Source organism: Aquarana catesbeiana, linkage group LG02 (genome assembly GCF_042186555.1).
Source record: "Aquarana catesbeiana isolate 2022-GZ linkage group LG02, ASM4218655v1, whole genome shotgun sequence".
Lineage (NCBI taxonomy): Eukaryota > Metazoa > Chordata > Amphibia > Anura > Ranidae > Aquarana > Aquarana catesbeiana.
In genome coordinates this window covers 37488402-37508516 of record NC_133325.1, presented here as the reverse complement: position 1 = coordinate 37508516, position 20115 = coordinate 37488402, and the positions used below count along the sequence as shown (strand labels likewise).

General features: G+C 44.2%; 1 protein-coding gene across 1 annotated transcript in view; it reads left to right on the top strand.

Annotated features, from left to right (window-relative positions):
- The window catches only part of C2CD3 (C2 domain containing 3 centriole elongation regulator), a 191761-nt gene that overhangs the window by 170805 nt on the left and 841 nt on the right, over positions 1 to 20115 (top strand). The gene's annotated exons all lie outside the window — the stretch shown is intronic.

The following is a 20115-nucleotide window of genomic DNA, read 5'->3' as shown; positions in this document are numbered from 1 at the left end:
GATTCCTGCACCTTCACACCGCAGATCACCCTGATTCCTGCACCTCCACACCTCAGATCACCCCAAATCCTGCACCTTCACACCTCAGATCACCCCAAATCCTACACCTCCACACCTCAGATCACCCCAAATCCTACACCTTCACACCTCAGATCACCCCAAATCCTGCACCTTCACACCTCAGATCACCCAAAATCCCTGCACCTTTACACCTCAGATCACCCCAAATCCTGCACCTTCACACCTCAGATCACCCAAAATCCCTGCACCTTTACACCTCAGATCACCCCAAATCCTGCACCTTCACACCGCAGATCATCCTAATTTCTGCACCTTCACACCTCTGATCACTCCAATCCCAACACCTTCGCATCTCAGATCTCCACAATTCTGCACCTTCTTACCTCCGATCACCCCAACTCTTGCACCTTTACACCTCAGATCACCCCAATTCCTGTATTTTCACACCTCAGATCACCCCAATTCCTGTACTTTCACACCTCAGATCCCCCATATCCCAATACCTTTGCACCTCAACTTACCCCAATCCCAACACCTTCCCATCTTAGATCATCCCAATCACCTTCACACCTCAGATCATTCAAATTCCTGCACCTTCACCCCTCAGATCACTCCAATCCCAACACCTTCACATCTCAGATCACCCCAATTCCGCAACTTCATACCTCAGATCACTCCAATTCCTTCACCTTCATACCCCAGATCAACCCAATTCCTTACCCTTCAAACCTCAGATCACCCCAATTTCTGCACCTTCACACCTCAGATCACTCCAATTCCAACACCTTCACATCTCAGATCACCCTCATTTCTGCACGTTCACACCTCAGATCACCCTCATTCCTGCACCTTCACACCACAGATTACCTCAATTCCTACACCTTTGCACCTCAAATTGGCCCCAATTCCTGCACCTTAATGCCTCAAATAAGTAAGAAGAGACAGATGACTCCCAATGATGTAGAAAGGGAGGATGGCTGCATGACATCAGGATCGCTTTATGGTTAGCTGTTAATTGGCGGTTGCTGGCTCTACTTCTGAAATAATTTTCCCGTGAGCTCTTCCTTTTTATTATTCAATTGCCGTCCTCAGGCTTTAGTCAGAGATGATGTTCTTACACACTATACAACTTTTGTTGTTAGATTTCCTTTAGATTTACCTTCAACTATGTCATACAAGGGCCTGCCTGATTGGATACAAACTGAAAGTGTTTAGGCTTGACCTCATATTATATGGTTTTCATAAATCTAAAGGAAAAATAAATCTAAAGAAAATTGTATAGTGTGTAGTCTCTCTCCTCTCTATCTGAATGATCAGAGGGCAACATTTTAACTTTGTGGTAAGTCACAATTTGAGAGGCTGTTGCAAAGGGGCTGATTACATGATTGTGTCATCTCTGAGCTGCTATCTAAATCCTGGAAGTAGATGGTGACCCTAGATCAGTGATGGTGAACCTTGGCACCCCAGATGTTTTGGAACTACATTTCCCATGATGCTCATGCACTCTGCAGTGTAGTTGAGCATCATGGGAAATGTAGTTCCAAAACATCTGGGGTGCCAAGGTTCGCCATCACTGCCCTAGATAATACCTGAATAAAAATCCTTCTGGAGAGAAAAGAAGACTAATGCATTGTCGGGGGGGGAAATTACTTTGATCTGTGAGGGGTAATTCCACATCTACTTATAAAAGTGGATTTTCTGTTGTCGCTAACCAGTAATAAAGTTTTGGGGCGGAGTTGCAGTTTTGGTTTATAATAAAACTCACTGATATTATATCTTATATTATGTTTATTGTATATTACATTCTATATTATCGCACTAGATGCAGTGCTGAAGAACTGACCCTTAGACGTCTATGGCTGCAATAACGCCTTGTGACCGAGGTAATTTGTAAACATGTTTTGTTTTTTTGTAAGCGGGCCCTAAACACACCATCTGGCCCCCATCGGAGGGGGAGGGGGCACACCTCCTTCTGCGTGACGTCCGATTGGCTGAGCAGCCCGGTCATAGTTACTAATACACTTGCTGAGTCACTGCCGCCCCTCCGCATTTCATGGAGCCCACATGTGCCACAGTTCTGGAATGCAATAGGTTCCATATGGAGGGAGACGGACGGCCCGACACAGGGAGCGACCGGGCAATAAACTCTGCTGAGCGACATCCAACATCAGATTATCCCAAAATCATGTCAGAGACATGACTCTTCGTAATGCTCCATTCACATCTGCGATTTCAAATCGCTACAAAACATGGGACGCGTTTGTGATGCCATTACTTCTTAGTCAGGTTGAAAAAAAGACACAAGTCCATCTAGTTCAAACAAAAAATAATAATAATAATATAATCCTTTATACACAATCCTATACCCACAGTTGATCCAGAGGAAGGGTAAGAACCCCAGCAAAGCATGATCCAATTTACTACTGCAGGGGAAAAAATTCCTTCCTGATTCCCCCCCAATCGGATATTCCCTGGATTAACTTTACCTATAAATGTTAGTGTCCAATTATATTATGTACATATGGAAAGAATCCAGGCCTTTCTTAAAGCAATCTACTGAGCTGACCAGAACCAGGGAGTCTATACCACATTTTCACAGCTCTTACTGTGAAGAAACCTTTCCGTATTTGGAGATGAAATCTCTTTTCCTCTACAAAAAGAGTGCCTCCTTGTCCTCTGTGATGACCTTAAAGTGAATAACTCGACAGTAAGTTCACTATATGAACCCCTTATGTATTTGTACATGTTGATCATATGTTGATCAAGAGAGAATAAACTCAGTTTCTCTAATCTTTCCTCATAGCTGAGCTCCTCCATGCCTCTTATCAGTTTGGTTGCCCTTCTCTGCACTTTCTCCAGTTCCCTGATATCCTTTTTGAGAACTGGTGCCCAAAACTGAACTGCATGTTGCAGATGAGGTCTTACTAATGATTTGTACAGGGGAAAAAAATATATATCTCTCTCTCTGGAGTCCATACCTCTCCTAATACAAGGAAGGAATTTGCTCGCTTTGGAAACCATAGCTTGGCATTGCATGTTATTATTGATCTACCAAAACCCCCAGATCCTTCTCCACCATTGATTCCCCCAGTTGTACTCCCCCTAGTATGTATAATGCATATTCTTAGCCCCCAAGTGCATAACTTCACATTTATCAACATTAAACCTCATCTGCCACATAGTCACCCAATTAGACAGAGCATTGAGGTTGGCATGTAAATTGGAGACATCGTGTAAGGACGTTATTCCACTGCATAGCTTGGTGTCATCTGCAAAGACAGAAATGTTACTTTTAATCCCAGACCCGATATAATTTATAAAGGTATTAAACTGTAAGGGTCCCAGCACTGAACCTTGGGGTACACCACTGATAACCTTGGACCCGTGGTTCTCAACCCTGTCCTCAAGTACCGGTGAAGTGAAAAAGGATAAATTGATCAGAAAAAAAAAAAAAATATATATATATATATATATATATATATATATATTTTTTTTTTTTTTTTTTTTGCCTCCTGACGTACGTTTCATCATAGCGGGAGGCAGACTTGCTGACGTCATCGCGGTGTAGCGTGTATGTGGACGGGTGACTGCTAGCCGGCCGGCATTTTCTACGAGTTTTTGACCTTCGACTGTGTTGTAAGTGCATATTTTTTACTTAACCTCCCTGGCGGTATGATTATTTCGGATTTTAGGTGCTGAAAGCGGTACAATTATTTTGCATGGAAATTTGGCGTTTTATATTGTAGGTCTGTAATTCTTAACAATAACACACTTAAATCTGTCCAAACAAGAGTCTAGTAGATATCCCGGGTATGATAAAGTTTGAAACACAAAAACATAAATTATAATATTCTAAAAAAAAAAATAATAATTTAATATCGCTGTTTTCTAGATGGTCTAAAGCCATTTTTGATGTAAAGGGACACTTTTTGGTTGCTATGGACAATCTCCAGTTTCCAGGCAGAAAGAACAGTATATGCAATATAAAACTGCATGCAGGGCATGGGCCAGAGCACTGGGGACAAATGGGATGTGAAATGATTTCATACAGTACTGTAATCTGTAAGATTACAGTACTGTATGTGTTATGCTTTTTACATTTTTTTGAATTTGCCGCCAGGCTCCGCCCCCGTGCATCGCGCCGCTCGCAGGGAACGGAGCCTGGCACAGAGAGGCTTCGGAACAGGACACAGCCCGCGGACACTGCGGGGAACATCGCAGGATCCCGGGGACAAGGTAAGAAAGGAGGCACCAGGATCCTGCGATGCAAGTGTGGCTCGGGGTTACCGCTAATGGTCCTGAATTTTAACCCCGAGCCACACTCGGGAAAACCGCCAGGGAGGTTAAAATAAAATCGCTGTTTTATGGATTCATACTATGGTGAGTTTCTTTTCATCCTCCCGTAACCTGGATCGTTGGTCCTTCCACCGAGCCTTGATCTCGCAGGCTTATACTTACCTTTATCAAGTGATTTGCTGCTGGTGCTGGTCTGATGTCCGGATATCGATCTAGATTACAGGCTTGATATTGCTTGCCTTCTGGTAAGCGTGCATTTTGTATGGTTCACTATCATTGGTGTTTTTTATCTGCACAAAAGGAGTGTTTTATCCATATTCACTTCACCTGACTTTTTTTATATATATTTTTCCACCGGTTATCCTCTTTATTTGGGGATTGATCACGTTATTTTTGATTTGTCAAGTTGTTGCAATACACTTACCTGAGTACTTGAACCGTGTCAAATGCTTTTGCAAAATCCAAGTATACCACGTCCACAGCCACCCCTCTGTCCAAGGTTTTACTTACCTCCTCATGAACAGAAATCAGGTTTGCCCCCTCTTGATGGCACCCCAATTGCGCCGTGATTGTCGCGTGGTAAATTGACGCTCAAAAAGGAACACAAGCTTCTTTTTGGGCGACAGTGTCACGCGTGGCGATTTGCCGCGATCGTAGTGTGACAAACGTGGTGTGATTGGGGTACCATTAGAAGTCCGCGATTCCGCCCCCGCGATCAGGTGTGAATGGAGCATTAAAGGGTGGACATATGCATATTCAAACCCAAGAACATAATATATTGCAGGTTACCAGTCCTTAGATGTGGTGGTTGCATTAGTTAGTTCTTTATTAGTGTTTTTATTTTATTTTTTTTATGCTTAAACTGAATTTATCGAAAATTTTCCAAAGTCGAAATAAACAAAGAAACACAGCAAACCGATCCCAAGTCCATCCTGCTACATCGAAGAGAAGAGTGAAATCGTTTTTTGTTTTGTTTTTTAATACTTTGTTTTCATCAGTTAATCCTGCCAGTAACATACTTCCTGTCCTAGGGTGACAGCGCCCATTGTAGTGTATCTGCGGTGGAACACTCCTGTCCCACGGTGACAAGTGTGTAGGGATTACAGAACACCTCCCCCTCTTCTCATCCCAATATCAGAGGGGGAAAATGTTCAGCAGACTTACCGACACTGCCTGTCCTGGTAAACAAAACTCATTGTACTGGATCCAAGAAGGAACAGCATTGTCACTATAGGACAGGAAGTGTGATGGGATTACAAAACACCACCCCTCTTCTTATCCCAATAACTGAGAGGGAAATATTTTGCAGTCTTAACACACTGCTCATCCTAGTGTGACAACGCTCATTATCCACCTCGATACCGGAGACTTTCACCCCCTTCCTGCCCAGGCCATTTTTCAGCTTTCAGCGCTCTCACACTTTGGGTGACAATTGAGCGGTCATGCTACAGTGTAACCTCGTGACATTTTTATCATTTTCTTCACACAAATAGAGCTTTTTTTTTTCATCACTTCCTAAAAAGAAAAAAAACAGGATGAAAATTTTGAAAAAAAAAAAAGTTTTTCTTAGTTTCTGTCAGTAAATTTTGTAAATTAGTAATTTTTCTCCACTGATGTGCGCCGATGAAGCGGCACTGATGGGCACTGATGAGGCGGCACTGATTAGGTGGCACTGATGAGAAGGCATGAATATGCTGCACTTATGGGCACTGATGAGGAGGCATGAATATGCTGCACTGATAGGCAGCACTGATGGGTGGCACTTCAGGGGGCGGCATTGATGGGCAGCACTGACTGGCATCACTAATGGGCACTGATTGCTGGCATTTGTGGGCACTCATTGCTGGCACTGGTGGGGGCTTTATTGTAATCAGGGCACTGATGATCAGTGCCCTGTTTACATACCTAGATGTCCTCTTTGAGGAGATGGCGCTGATCGGCTCTCTTCGCCACACACTCTGTCAGTGTGAGGCGAGGAGCGCCGATTACCGGCATCTCCGTGTTTACATGTGACCGGCTGTGATTGGACACAGCTGATCACATGGTTAAAGAACCGCGGCTCTTTGCAAAGATCAGGGTTTCTAGGACGCGGTAAGGTCGAAATCGCCACGCTGCACGCCCCCGCAGGTGCGCTAGAGCGCCCGTTCTGGGACGCCGTCATATGACATCGTCCCAGAACGAGAGCCGCACCGAAGCCGCAGGAACGGACCCACAGGGATTCCCGTCATCAGGTCAGGGTGATGGCTAGAGGCCTGTAAAAGCGTATTCGCTGCAGTGGGCTTTCTGAAAGTGGAAGTAGTTATTTTATTACCAACTATTGAGATTTGTAAATCAAGAAAGGAGATTGTTCTCTGGTCTACCGTGTGGGTTAATCTGATGTTTCGCTCGTTATCATTTAGAGCAGAGAGGAACTCATAAAGTTGTTCTTTGTCACCCAACCGCACCATAAATATGTAATCGATGTACCTCAGCCAGGTAAGTACCCCGCCAAGGACCATCTCATGATCCCAGAGGCCCTCTCTCTTCTTCCCCCTGTGTTATTTTTACCTGACTTGTAAGTCACGAAGACCGCACCCCAATTGGTGAGCCTGCACTTCAGGGACGCTGTACCTGTTATGCACATCTATGGGATGGTGCAGCGTGTATATACAGTAGTGAGTTGATGGTCCCACATTTTTTGCGTATCGTCCAGGGTCTCCATCCACTACCTCCTCCACCCACTATTTCACTCTCTGCCCATAAGATTGACAATCACTTCAAAAACCAAGATTGATACAATTTGTGATGAGATCCCTATTGTCCAAAAATCTCCCCCACATAACGTGTCATGTCTACCGTTATATGCAATACTTTGTTGCTGTTATTACAGAGGAGGTTACCAAACTTTCCTCAGACTCCGATCCCACTGTTTCCCTCTGGACACCATTTCTCACATCTCCTTTGCTCATCCTCTTCTTCTGTTCTACATTCTCCAGTTCTCATCTTCAAACTCTTCCTCTCTACTGACACCCCCACCACTACCACAACATACACTGGTAACACCTATACTTAAAAAGACCTCACTGCACCCAACTAGTCTGAACAACCCAGGCCTTTCTCCCTTTAACCTCTGAACTCTTAGAACATCTAGTCTACAAACATCTGAGCCACCACCGCACTGATAACAACCTTCTCCACCACTTACAGTCTGACTTCCACCTACACTTCACAGAAACCGTCCTACTAAAACTTACCAACATATTACTATCTGCTAAAACCAATGTCCACTACTCCGTACCCATAGACTTTTCTGCTGCCTTTGATACACTTGACCACCCAGTCCTTCTCAAAAATTACAGACTCTATTTTTTTCCTGGTCCTCATCCTACCTATCTTAGCACACCTTCAGTGTCTCCACATCTTCCTCTCATCTTCCTCTTATCAAAGGGTTGCCCCAAGGTTCTGTCCTCGAACCCCTTTTTATTCCCTACCTCCTTCTCTCCTCTTCCCATAGGGGCCCCCCAAAGCTTTGTCATTGGGCCCCTTCTATTCTCTACCTCCTCTTCCTCTTTCCCTAGACAACCTCTAGGTTCTTACTTCGACCCCTTCTATTCTCTACCTTTTTCTCTCCTCCTCCTCTTTCCTTAGGGGATCCCCAAGGTTCTGTCTTCAAGCCCCTTCTATTCTCTGTCTCCTCTTTCCATAGGGGTCTCCTCAAGGTTCTGTCCTCTGGCCCCTTCTATTCTCTACTTCCTCCTCTTCTTTTCCTCTTCCCATAGGGGTCCCCCAAGGTTCTGTCCTTGAGCCCCTTCTACTCTCTACCTCCTCTTTCCATAGGGGTTCCCCAAGGTTCTATCCTCAGGCTCCTTCTATTGCCTATCTCCTTCTCTCCTCTTTCTCTTTCCCTAGGCAACCCCCAAGGTTCTGTCCTCTGGGTCCCTTCTTTTCTCTACCTCTTTCTCTCCTCTTAATCTTTCCTTAGGGGATCCCCAAGGATCTGTCCTTGAGCCCTTTCTATTCCCTACCTCCTTCTCTCTTCTTCCTCTTTCCATAGGGGTTCCCCAAAGTTCTGTCCTTGGGCCCCTTCTATTCTCTATCTCCTCTCCTCTTCCCCTAGGCAACCCCCAAGGTTCTGTTCATGGTCCCCTTCTATTCTCTATATCTTTGTCTCCTCTTACTCTTTTCTTAGGGAATCCCCAAGGTTCTCTCCTTGAGCTCCTTCTATTCCCTACCTACAAGGTTCTGTTCTCAGGCCCCTTCTATTCTCTATATCTTTGTCCCCTCCTCTTCTTTCCATAAGGGTCCCCCAAGGTTCTCTACCTCTTTCTCTCCTCTTCCTCTTTCCATAGGGGTTGTCCAAGGTTCTGTTCTTGGGCCCCTTCTAGTCTCTATATCCTCTCCTCTTCATCTTTCCCTAAGCAACCCCCAAGGCTCTGTTCTCAGGCCTCTTCTATTCTCTATATCTTTGTCTCCGCTTACTTATTTCTCAGGGAATCCCCAAGGTTCTGTCTTTGAGCCCCCTCTATTCCCTACCTCCTCTCCTCTTCCTCTTTCCATAGGGGTCCCCCAAGGTTCTGTCCCTGAGCCTCTTCTATTCTCTACCTCATCTCCTCTGAGTCTTCCTCTTTCCATAGAAGAACCCCAAGGTTCTGTTCTTGGGCCGTTTCTATTCTTTACCTCCTTCTCTCCTTTTCACAACCCCCCCCCCCCCCCCCTCCCAAGGTTCTGTCCTTGGGACACTTATTCTCTACCTCCTTCTCTCTTTTCTTTTTCCATAGGGGTCCCCCAAGGTTCTGTCATCAAGCCCCTTCGATTACCTACCTCCTTTTCTTCTCTTCCTCTTACCATAGAGGTCCGCCAAGGATCTGTCCTCAGGTCTCTTCTGTTCGCTATCTACACCTCCTCCATTGGTCAGTTGATAACCTCCTACGGCTTCCAATTCTATCTCTATTCTGATGATGCCCATATCTATTTCACTGCTCCTCGTGCATTACTAAATTACTGACATATCAGCACAGACGTCATACCACTTCCTAAAACTCAATCTTTCCAAATCTGAGCTCATAATATGGACTGTTATCAGCTAGCATTGTACCCTGCTTTCTTAGTGGACTACAACCCCCCCCCCGTTTTGGAGATATGGAGAAGAGAGGGGAGTGTTATGTAGTCCTAACACATTCCCTACCCTTGTTCACTGCTCAGGACAATTGTAACCATAGGACAGGAAATGTGTTAATGGCAGGACTGCCAGGTGAAAATAAAGGAAAAAAAGTCTGAAAGAGGAAACTAATGCAGACACTATATCTAAGGATGGGTAATGCTATACTATCAGTTTTTGTTTTTCAGGATAAATCTGGGAGGCAGAATAGATTTACAGAACATTGGCTGTCATAGTGGTTTCTAGAGCAGAGCCCATCCTGCCAGCTCTGGATCAGAAACTGGGACCGTTTTCAGTCTCCGACAGCTCTCTGTAGCATTATATTCACTGAATTACATTATGTGTGGCCCTTTGGTGATATCAAGGGCCACAGAGCTGACATTTTATGACAGAGGTGCCTCCTGTGTGTTCATAAATAGCCGTGACTCTCCAGGGAAAACGTTGTGAGAAGATGTGGAGGAGACACTTCTGGAGGGATGGTATTCAACAACACTGATAACTGATAATGAAATCCCAGGACGATCGTCTACATTCTATCTATTAGAGAAAACATTATTAAAAGTCTTCAGTATGTGAATATTTTATTTCTATATTTCTTCCCCCGTTACATGCGGGCCAAGCTGTCCACCAGAAGTGACAATTTCAGGGTTGGGACAGTCCATATAACCTGCCACTTCTATTGCCATTTTGCAGTTTTGCAACTTAAAAAAAAATAGGGGGCCTCAAGTGTGCCCCTTGACATCAGAAAAGGGCCATACATACTTTATATAATTTGAGCATTTTCCTAAAAATAAAAAAAAAAATAAAAAAAAGGGAAAGAAAGGAAGAATTTCTCATTGTAATGCTGCATACACACTTTCACGTAGCAGGAACAAGCGTTCCCGCTCACAATTTTGGATGAGCGATCTGCACGTGATAACGCATGTCACACATAGGGCAGACCATTCTCTTTATGAGCTGCCCTATGAATGTTTGTCACCTTAACCACTTAAGGACCAGGCCTATTTTTTTACACTTGGTGTTTACAAGTTGAAATCTTTTTTTTTTTTTTTGCAAAAAAAATTACTTAGAACCCCCAAATATTATATTTTTCTTTTCAGAAACCCTAGAGAATAAAATGGCGGTCGTTGCAACACTGTCACATTGTATTTGCGCAGCGGTCTTACAAATGCAATTTTTTGGGAAAAAATACACTTTTTGAAATTAAAAAATAAGAAAACGGTAAAGTTAACCCAATTTTTTTTTTTTTTTATATTGTGAAAGATAATGTTACGCCGAGTAAATTGATACCCAACACGTCACGCTTAAAAATTGCGCCCGCTCGTGGAATGGCGACAAACTTTGACACTTAAAAATCTCCATAGGCGACGTTTAAAAATTTCTACAGGTTACCAGTTATGAGTTACGGAGGAGGTCTAGCGATAGAATTATTGCTCTCGCTCTAACGATCGCGGTGACACCTCATGGGCGCTTTAAAAAAAAAAAATGATTTATTTTACTTTTTATTTCTTTTATTTTTACACTGTTTCTTTATAAAAAAAAATTGGATCACTTTTATTTCTATTACAAGGGATGTAAACATCCCTTGTAATAGAAAAAAAAGCATGACAGGACCTCTTTAATGTGAGATCTGGGGTCAAAAAGACCTCAGATCTCATATTTACACTTAAAAGCAATTAAAAAAAAAAAAAAAAAAAAAAAAAAAAATTATATATATATATATATATATATATATATATATATATATATATATATATATATATATATATATATATATATATATATAATTTTTTTTTTTTTTCCAATAAAAAAAATTGTCCCTTTAAGGCCATTGGGCGGAAGTGATGTTTGACGTCTCTGCCATCATCCAATAGGATAGAGTCGAGTGGGGGCCATCATTCCCTCACTCTGCCGCTACCGACGGATCTGGTAAGCGGTGGAGACGACCGGGACGCTGCGGGAGGGGGGGGTGGGCACCTCTCCGGCCGCCGATAAAAGTGATCTTGCGCCGAATCTGCCACAGAGATCACTATTATCTGAAAGCGGACCGCCCACCGTTGAGGAAAATCCCGTAGCGAGATAAATTCACGGTGGGCGGTCTGGAAGTGGTTAAAAGAAGCTCACGCTCCTTTGTGTGGTGACAAGCGTACTGCGCGCTTTTTAAAACTTGCGTTTTGCCGTAATCGCGTCAGAATCATTAAAGAATGGTGGCACCTAAAAGCGCGTCACGCATGCTGCTGTGATTTTGGGTTTGCAGACAGAATTGAAGAGATCCCAAATTGCGATATGTGAATGGGGCCTAAGGCTTCTTTCATACGGACGGAAAAGGGGGTGATAGAAATAGGCGACTGAGCTGACAGGTGCAGCGCGGTGTACTTGCGGTTTTCATGCAGGTTACACACAGTTTCCCATAGACTTCCATTAGATTGGGCATTTATGGAGTATTTTCTGAAAGCACACCAAAGATGCAGCATGCAAGACTTTTGGTGTGCTTGCAGAAAAGGCACCAAAAACGCCCAGTCTAATAGAAGTTAATGAGAAACCATGGATAACCCACAAAATAACCGCGGGTACGCTGCGCTACGGCCAAAGCACAGTGCGGCAGTGCAAAACTGCCCTAAGTCCCAGATGGAAAAGTCCTGGAAGTCACACATCTCTGCAAAACCCCGTAAGACGGTGCCCTGATGAAGGGGAAATGTTGTTGGCCCCGAAACACGTTGGCAGTAAGCTTAAACGCATTCCAACAGTAAGCATAAGACTGATCTTACACCAACTTCCTGGTGACCATTGATAAATATGACTGTGCCCCTGATGAATGGGGGAATGTTATTGGCTCCAAAACATGTTGGCAGAAAGCAGTGGCAGCTGGTGGGTTCTTTTTGGGTGGGGGTGGGGGGCAAATAACCACATCCCCCCCCCCCAGTTGGTCGGTCGGCAGCACACTTACCCCATCTAGGTGGCGGGTGGGTTGCAGACTCCTATGAGCAGCGGCTCCTTTCTCCTCTTCCCTTCTTCCGTCGTGTGGCTCCTACTAGGTGTCCAATAGGATCGCCTGTTCTTGCAGCCAACCAGGTGATGGGTCTCAAGGAAGTCCGAGAGGAAAATCAGTGCGGCAATAGTGAATATTCATTCTCTATTGTCACAAAATATGTGGGATCGGGGGCACAGTGCTCTGCGCCCCGAGCCCACCCCTTTTTTTGAAGCCTATTAGAGCCTCTGGCTCTAATCACGTGCTTCAAACCCCCCCCCCCATTAGAATCCATGCGTCCGGCGCCATGTATGTAAATAAGGGGGCCAGATGTATGGATGGGGGGGTGGTGCCCATGTGCCCCTAATGGACAGGCCGCCGCTAGCAGTGGTGACTGGTGCTCCATTCTTTTGGGGGGGGGGGGCAGCAAACAAGGTTACAGGAGGCTTCCCCGGCTTCTCCTCCCGACCAATCCGGCCCCTTCTCCTCCCGACCAATCCAGTCTTAGGAACCTGCTTCCTGTCCTGATTGGCCGGGAGGAGAAGCTGGAAGACAATAGTGAATCAACATTTGCTAAGGTCACAACCTTTTTGAAGCCAATTAGAGCCTCAGGTTCTAATCATGTGCTTGAAAAAAAAAAAACCTCATAGAAATCCAAAGGTCCGACACCCCGCATGGAAATTAGGGGCCGGCGCATGGAGATTAGGAGGGGGGCGGCAGGCCTTATGGACTGACCGCCGCTGGTTGGTTGATATTATTACTGAGCCCTGACGAAGGGGGAATGTTGTTGGCCCCCAAAACGCGTTGGAATTTTCTATGCTGCTCATTTTATCAACAATTAACGCGTTTCAGACGTTTTCCCCCTCTTGATTGATATGTACATGCTTTGAAAAGGTTTAGTCCCCTACAATGCCTGTACCTCACGTGACACCCCCCGTTGACAGGTGACAGGTGCTCTTTCTAGGCCGTCTCAGACCGGTTGGACACCGTTGCTCATGACGGCCCACGAGGTCCTGTGAGATGTGTTACAGATAAAAGAACTGCGTGCCATTTTAGGCAGGAAAGGGCGCGTTGGCGTTCTGAACGGGTCGCCTTAATACAACGCATGGGAAAGCGTGACATGACGCGCATCACGTGACACATTAACGCGCTCTGCATTAAGCTGACCATTGAGATGACTAGGCTGCTGACCCAACCTGCCGTGCCTCACCCCTTGTATCAGAAATGCAGCGCACAGCAGTCTCCTGAATGGTGGTCCACACAAGGCAAACGATCGACCACAAAGTTAAATCATTCGACTGGATCTGTGAATTGTCGAAAAGACACGCACTGCGCCATTAATCGATTTTATAGTCAAAATGATCCTGAATGGAAGTATAAATAGGCTCTAAAGCATGCGCTCTACAATCTGATCATACGATCTCCTTGATGGTGGGCATACATGTAACAAAATGATGGTACGAGTCGGCTCATTGGATCAGATCTGAGGACTATTGAAAATACATTGTGCGTTCGATCAATTCTGAGCAAACCTGAACAATTTTGATTGAGATCATTCTGATTTGTAGAGACGCAAAATCCGACCACAGGATATTAGAGAATTTGATATGATCTTTACGTGTATGGTGCAGAAAAATGATCTTTTAGATTTTGCGATCCTTTTTCTGATTGGGCATTGAAGATGGCCATACACTATACAAACTAATTACACAATCACTGCCTCGTACACACGATCGGATTTTTCGGCAGGGGATTGTGTGAAGACAGACCGTTGGCCTAAAATCCGACCCTTCGTACGCTCCATCAGACAAGTGTTGTCCAACTTTCCGCCGACAAATGTTGGATGGCAGACTAGTCAATTTTCGGCGGACAGCGGTCTGTTGTCAGGTTTTCGTATCACGTGTACACAAGTCCGTCACACAAAAGTCCAAAGTACAAACACGCATTGCTCAGGATCAATGCTCACCAAACACGACATTAGCAGAAGGTGCCCAAAGGGTGGCGCCCAAGAGCTGAAATTCCACGTAGTACGCCACTACGTTCGTGTTTGTTGGCCGACAATTGTGTGCCGTTAGTATGTAAGACAAGATCCCGGCACACGCCCTTCGGACAAAAGTCTGGCGCTTTGTTGGCCAACAATCCGATCGTGTGTACGAGGCTTAAGGCCTCATACACACTATTAGATTTTCTGTAGAGATTTGTCTTCAGATTTACCAAAACCATGTAGTGGAAGGGCCTGCCTGATTGCGTACAAATTGAAACTCTTAAGATTTGACCTCCTATTATATGTTTTTGGTAAATCTGAAGACAAAAATCTACAGAAAATCTAATAGTGTGTATGAGGCCTATGTAATAGAAGACACATGTGAACAATCTATTCAATTTGTATCCAAACAGGAAGGATGGTGGATCTAAAAGGAGAGTGTACAATCAGATTGTATTGAAGATTCAATTGTATATAAAAATCGTTTTGTGTATGGTCACTATTAGATCTACAATTAGGGACAAAAAGTATTTGATCCCCTGGTGATTTTATATATTTGCCCACTGACAAAGAAATGATCAGTCTATAAATTTAATGGTCGGTTTATTTTATCAGTGAGAGGCAGAAGAACAACCAAAAATATCCAGAAAAATACAATCTCAGCGCCGGAGCCCGCGAACCCGGAAGTAACTCCGGTGAAAGATGTTGACCGTGGGAGCCTTTTTTGTGGTTTTTTTTTTTTGTTTTCCGCAGTTTTACAACGTCATTAACCGCTTCAGCCCCGGAAGATTTTACCCCCTTCCTGACCAGAGCACTTTTTGGGATTCGGCACTGCGTCGCTTTAACTGACAATTGCGCAGTCGTGCGATGCTGCACCCAAACAAAATTGAAGTCCTTTTTTTCCCACAAATAGAGCTTTCTTTTGGTGGTATTTGATCACTTCTGCAGTTTTTGTTTTTTGCACTATGGTGTCCTTTTATGAAAGTGCGGTAAAATACCGCAATTCAGTTCTCAGGCATTCTCAGAGGAGATCGCTCTCTTCTGAGTGCCTGTTTATGAAAGTGTGTAGATCGCTTCTCATGTTGAGTTGAGGAGCGATCTACAAACGCCGGGAACTCCTGAGAACGGCTCCTCTCACTGTAATCTCACGTGATATAGCGGGATTACAGTATGAGGAACCATAAAATACAAAGTGTAACACAAATCAGCACACATTATTCCCCAACATATTAATAAAATAATAAAGTTAAATTCCCCCTACACAATATACATTAACCTAATTATAAAAAAAACATTGTTTTTATCAATATTTAAAGATCATACATGTCCCTATTTAAATGTGAATGGTGTATAGTAAATGAATGTAATGCACATATGTAATGCAGCTATACACCATTCATATAAATGCAAAATACATTTATAATCATTAAAAAAATAATTTTAATAAAGTATACAAGTATAAATATTTATTAATAAATTAAAATAAAATATATTTCATAATTGATAAACATAAAAATTGATAAACTGGTGCAATGCGAGAACACTGCGAATCGCTGGGGAGTGTCAATACATTGTTAAGGACACCCCCAGTTCAGCTTGCATATCGCACTGCGAACTGACAGTCCGGACATGCGATCCGATTCTGGTCCGAACAGAAAAAAGGGTCCTGTGCGTGTTTGCACCGAATGCAGTGCGATATCAGCCATACTATCTGTACAGCTGATATCGCAAAGCACAGACATTGCATGTAATGTGAATGGCAGTGTGCTGCGAATAACATGCGATGCCTGTGCGATGTCCGGCATCGCACAAGTGTGAACTGGGCCTAAAAGTTAACACCCCCAAATCAGTTCGCATATCGCAGTGTGATCTGCAAACTCGGACAGTAATCGAATCGCATGGGTGTGAACACCCATGCGATCCGATTCTGCTGTGGACCAGAAAAAGGGTCCTGTAAGAGTTTGGTCCGAGGGCAATGCAAATTTAGCAATACTATCTGTATGGCTGAAATCGCATTGCACAGAGATCGGATGTGATTTTGCACTGCAGTGCGGTGCGAATCACATCCGATCTCGGACACCGCAGCAGTGGGAACTGGCCCTAAATCATATTGCATTTGCACCAAAATGATACGGGACCCTTTATTTGGTCCACACTGGAATCGGATCGCATGGGTGTGAACACCCATGCGATCCGATTCCTGCACCATTACATAGTTCGCACTGCGATCTGTGAAATGATCTGGGGGTGTCATTAACTTTACATTGACACCCGCAGTGGTGCGCAGATGTCAATGTAGGTGCGATGTGAAAACCCGCACAGGAATCACGCTGGTTCACGCATCGCACAAGTGTGAACCCAGCCAGAGACGTGAACATCTAAAAAAATATATATACATATATCGATAGATAGATAGATAGATAGATAGATAGATAGATATATCTATATATATCTATATATATCTATATCTATATATATACACACACACACACACACACACACACACACTATAAATTTCACCAGTTTCAGGCTTCTCACTCTGATTCTCCACTTCTGAAATGGTGAATCAGAAAGTGAGAATTCTGCCACAGATCGCCAGTGAGGTGCTGAGATCGCACCTTCATAAACTGGCCGTTTCTGTGAAGTCAGTTACAAATTCTCACTGTGCTGAGATAATCAGCGGAGAACATGTTCTCCGCTGATTATCTCAGTTTCATAAACTGGTTATGAGCTGAGATCAGCGGTGAGACTCCGGATCGCTGCTGATCTCAGTTTCATAAAAGGACACCTATAAACAAAAAAAAGCGTCAATTTTGAAAAAAAAAAAACGCATTATTTTTTACTCAGTTTAGGCCAATATGTATTCTTCTTAGGGCTGGGAAAAAAAAATCGATTTAAATCTTGAATCGAGTTGAGAGGTCAAATCGATTCAAAATTTAAGCAAATCGATCTTTTTAGATTTTTTTTTTTTCACCGCGCCGGTCCCGAGGCGCTGCGGGCATGAGTTTTTAGGCGAGGCCGCGGCTTCAGCCGGACGCCGCGGACTAGGCCGAAGCCGCGGCCTCGCCTAAAAACTCATGCCCACAGCGACTCCGAACCGGCGCGGACACCGCACCGGGCCTGAAGAGCTGCGGGCAAGGAGTTTTTAGGTGAGGCCGCGGCTTCGGCCTAGTCCGCGACTCCGGGGCGTCTGGCCGTAGCCGCGGACCAGGCCGTAGCCGCGGCCTCGCCTAAAAGCTCATGCCCGCAGCGCCTCGGGACTGGCGCGGTTTCCAAAAAAAAAAAAAACTCGATTCGAATCGTGAATCGAGTTTTTTTTAAGAGAATCGAAGATTTTTTTTTTTTAAAGAAAATCTCCCAGCCCTAATTCTTCTACATATTTTTGGTAAAAAAAAAAAATTATAAAAATATATATATATATATATATATATATATATATATATATATATATATATATATATATATATATATATATATATATATATATATATATATATATATATATATATATATATATATATATATATATATATCGCAATAAGCGTATATTGATTGGTTTGCGCAAAAGTTATAGCGTCTACAAACTAGGGGATAAATTTATGGCATTTTTATTATTAATTTTTTTTTTTTTTTTTACTAGTAATGGCGGCGATCTGCAATTTTTTTTGTGACTGCGAGATTATGGCGGACACGTGGGGCAATTTTTACATATTTTTGGGATCATTGGCATTAATACAGCGATCAGTGTGATTAAAAATGCATTGATTACTATAAAAATATCACTGGCAGTGAAGGGATTAACCACTAGGGGGCAGGGAAGGGGTTAATGTGTGTCCTAGTTTGTGTTCTAACTGAAGGGGGGAGGGGACAGTGCAGGGAAGATAACAGATCGCTGTTCATACTCTGTATGAACAGACAATCTGTCACTTCTCCCCTTTAGAGAACCCGAAACTGTGTGTTTACACACACAGATCCCAGCTCTCGGTCCCTCAGCGGTGATCGCGGGAGCCCAGCGGTAATCGATACCGCCGGGCACTCGCATCGGCTCGGGGGGCGCCCACGCCTCCGGTGGCGCGCACGCCCCCTAGTGGCCACAGGGCGAAGCCACGTTACATAACGTCGTTTCAGCCGCGCCATTCTACCGCAGTGCAACTGCGGCGGCTGATCAGCATATGGCTATAGTGACACTAAAGTTAATTTTTTTTTTAATAACATACATATCATACTTACCTCCACTGTCCACTGATTTTTGTCTTTAGATTTACCGAAACCATATAACATGAGGTCAACCTTTAAGAGTTTCAATTTGTATGCAATGAGGCAGGCCTATCCCCCTTCGTTTTGCACAGAGTGGCCCCCAACCTCGTCTTCTGGGGCCCCTCAGCGGCTATGTCGGCTCCTCCCCACATCAGATAACCCCCTTGGAGAAGCTCTCTACCGGGGGGGTTACCCGAATGCTGGTCTCGGGAGCGCGCTCCCAAGTCCAGCCTTCGGCATCCATAGAGGCCTAGTACAGGACTCGCCCCCCCACATCATTAGATTTGATTGACAGCAGCAGGAGCCAATGGCTGTGCTGCTATCAATCTATCCAATCAACAGCCAGGAACCCCAGGCAGAGAGACGACAAGTTTGAGGGTTCAAGTAAGTAAAAAAGGGGGAGGGGCGGTCACTGATAGGTGAAAAAAAACATGAACCTTTACAACCCCTTTAAGGTCTGGAGACTGGCTAGGCCACTCCAGGGCCTTAATGTGCTTCTTCTTGAGCCACTCCTCTGTTGCCTTGGCCGTGTGTTTTGGGTCATTGTCATTGCTGGAATACCCATCCACCATTTTCAATGCCCTGGCTGAGGCAAGAAGGTTCTCACCCAAGATCTGATGGTACATGGCCCCGTCCATTGTCCCTTAGATGCAGTGAAGTTGTCCTGTCCTCCCAAAACATAATGTTTCCACCTCCATGTATGACGGTGGAGATGGTGTTCTTGGGGTCATAGGCAGCATTCCTCCTCCTCCAAACACGGCGAGTTGAGTTGATGCCAAAGACCTGGATTTTGGTCTCATCTGAGCACAACACTTTCACCCAGTTCTCTTCTGAATCATTCAGATGTTCATTAGCAAACTTCAGATGGGCCTGTACATGTGTTTACTTGAAGATGGGGACCTTGCGGGTGCTGCAGAATTTCAGTCCTTCACAGTGTAGTGTGTTACCAATTGTTTTCTTGGTGACTATGGTCCCAGCTGCCTTGAGATCATTGACAAGATTCTCCCATGTAGTTCTGGGCTGATTTCTCACCATTCTCATGATGATTGAAATTCCACGAGGTGAGATCTTGCATGGAGCCCCAGACTGAGAGAGATTGACAGTTATTTTGTGTTTCTTCCGTTGCATCGCATCAACTGTTGTCACCCTCTCACCAAGCTGCTTGGCGATGGTCTTGTAGCCCATTCCAGCCTTGTGTAGGTCTACAATCTTGTCCCTGACATCCTTGGACAGCTCTTTGGTCTTGGCCATGGTGGAGAGATTGGAATCTGATTGATTGCTTCTGTGGACAGGTGTCTTTTATACAGGTAACAAGCTGAGATTAGGAGCACTGCCTTTTAGAAAACACCTGGGAGCCAGAAATCTTGCTGATTGATAGGGGATCAAATACTTATTTTACTCATTAAAATGCAAATCAATTTATAATTTTTTTGAAATGCGATTTTCTGGATA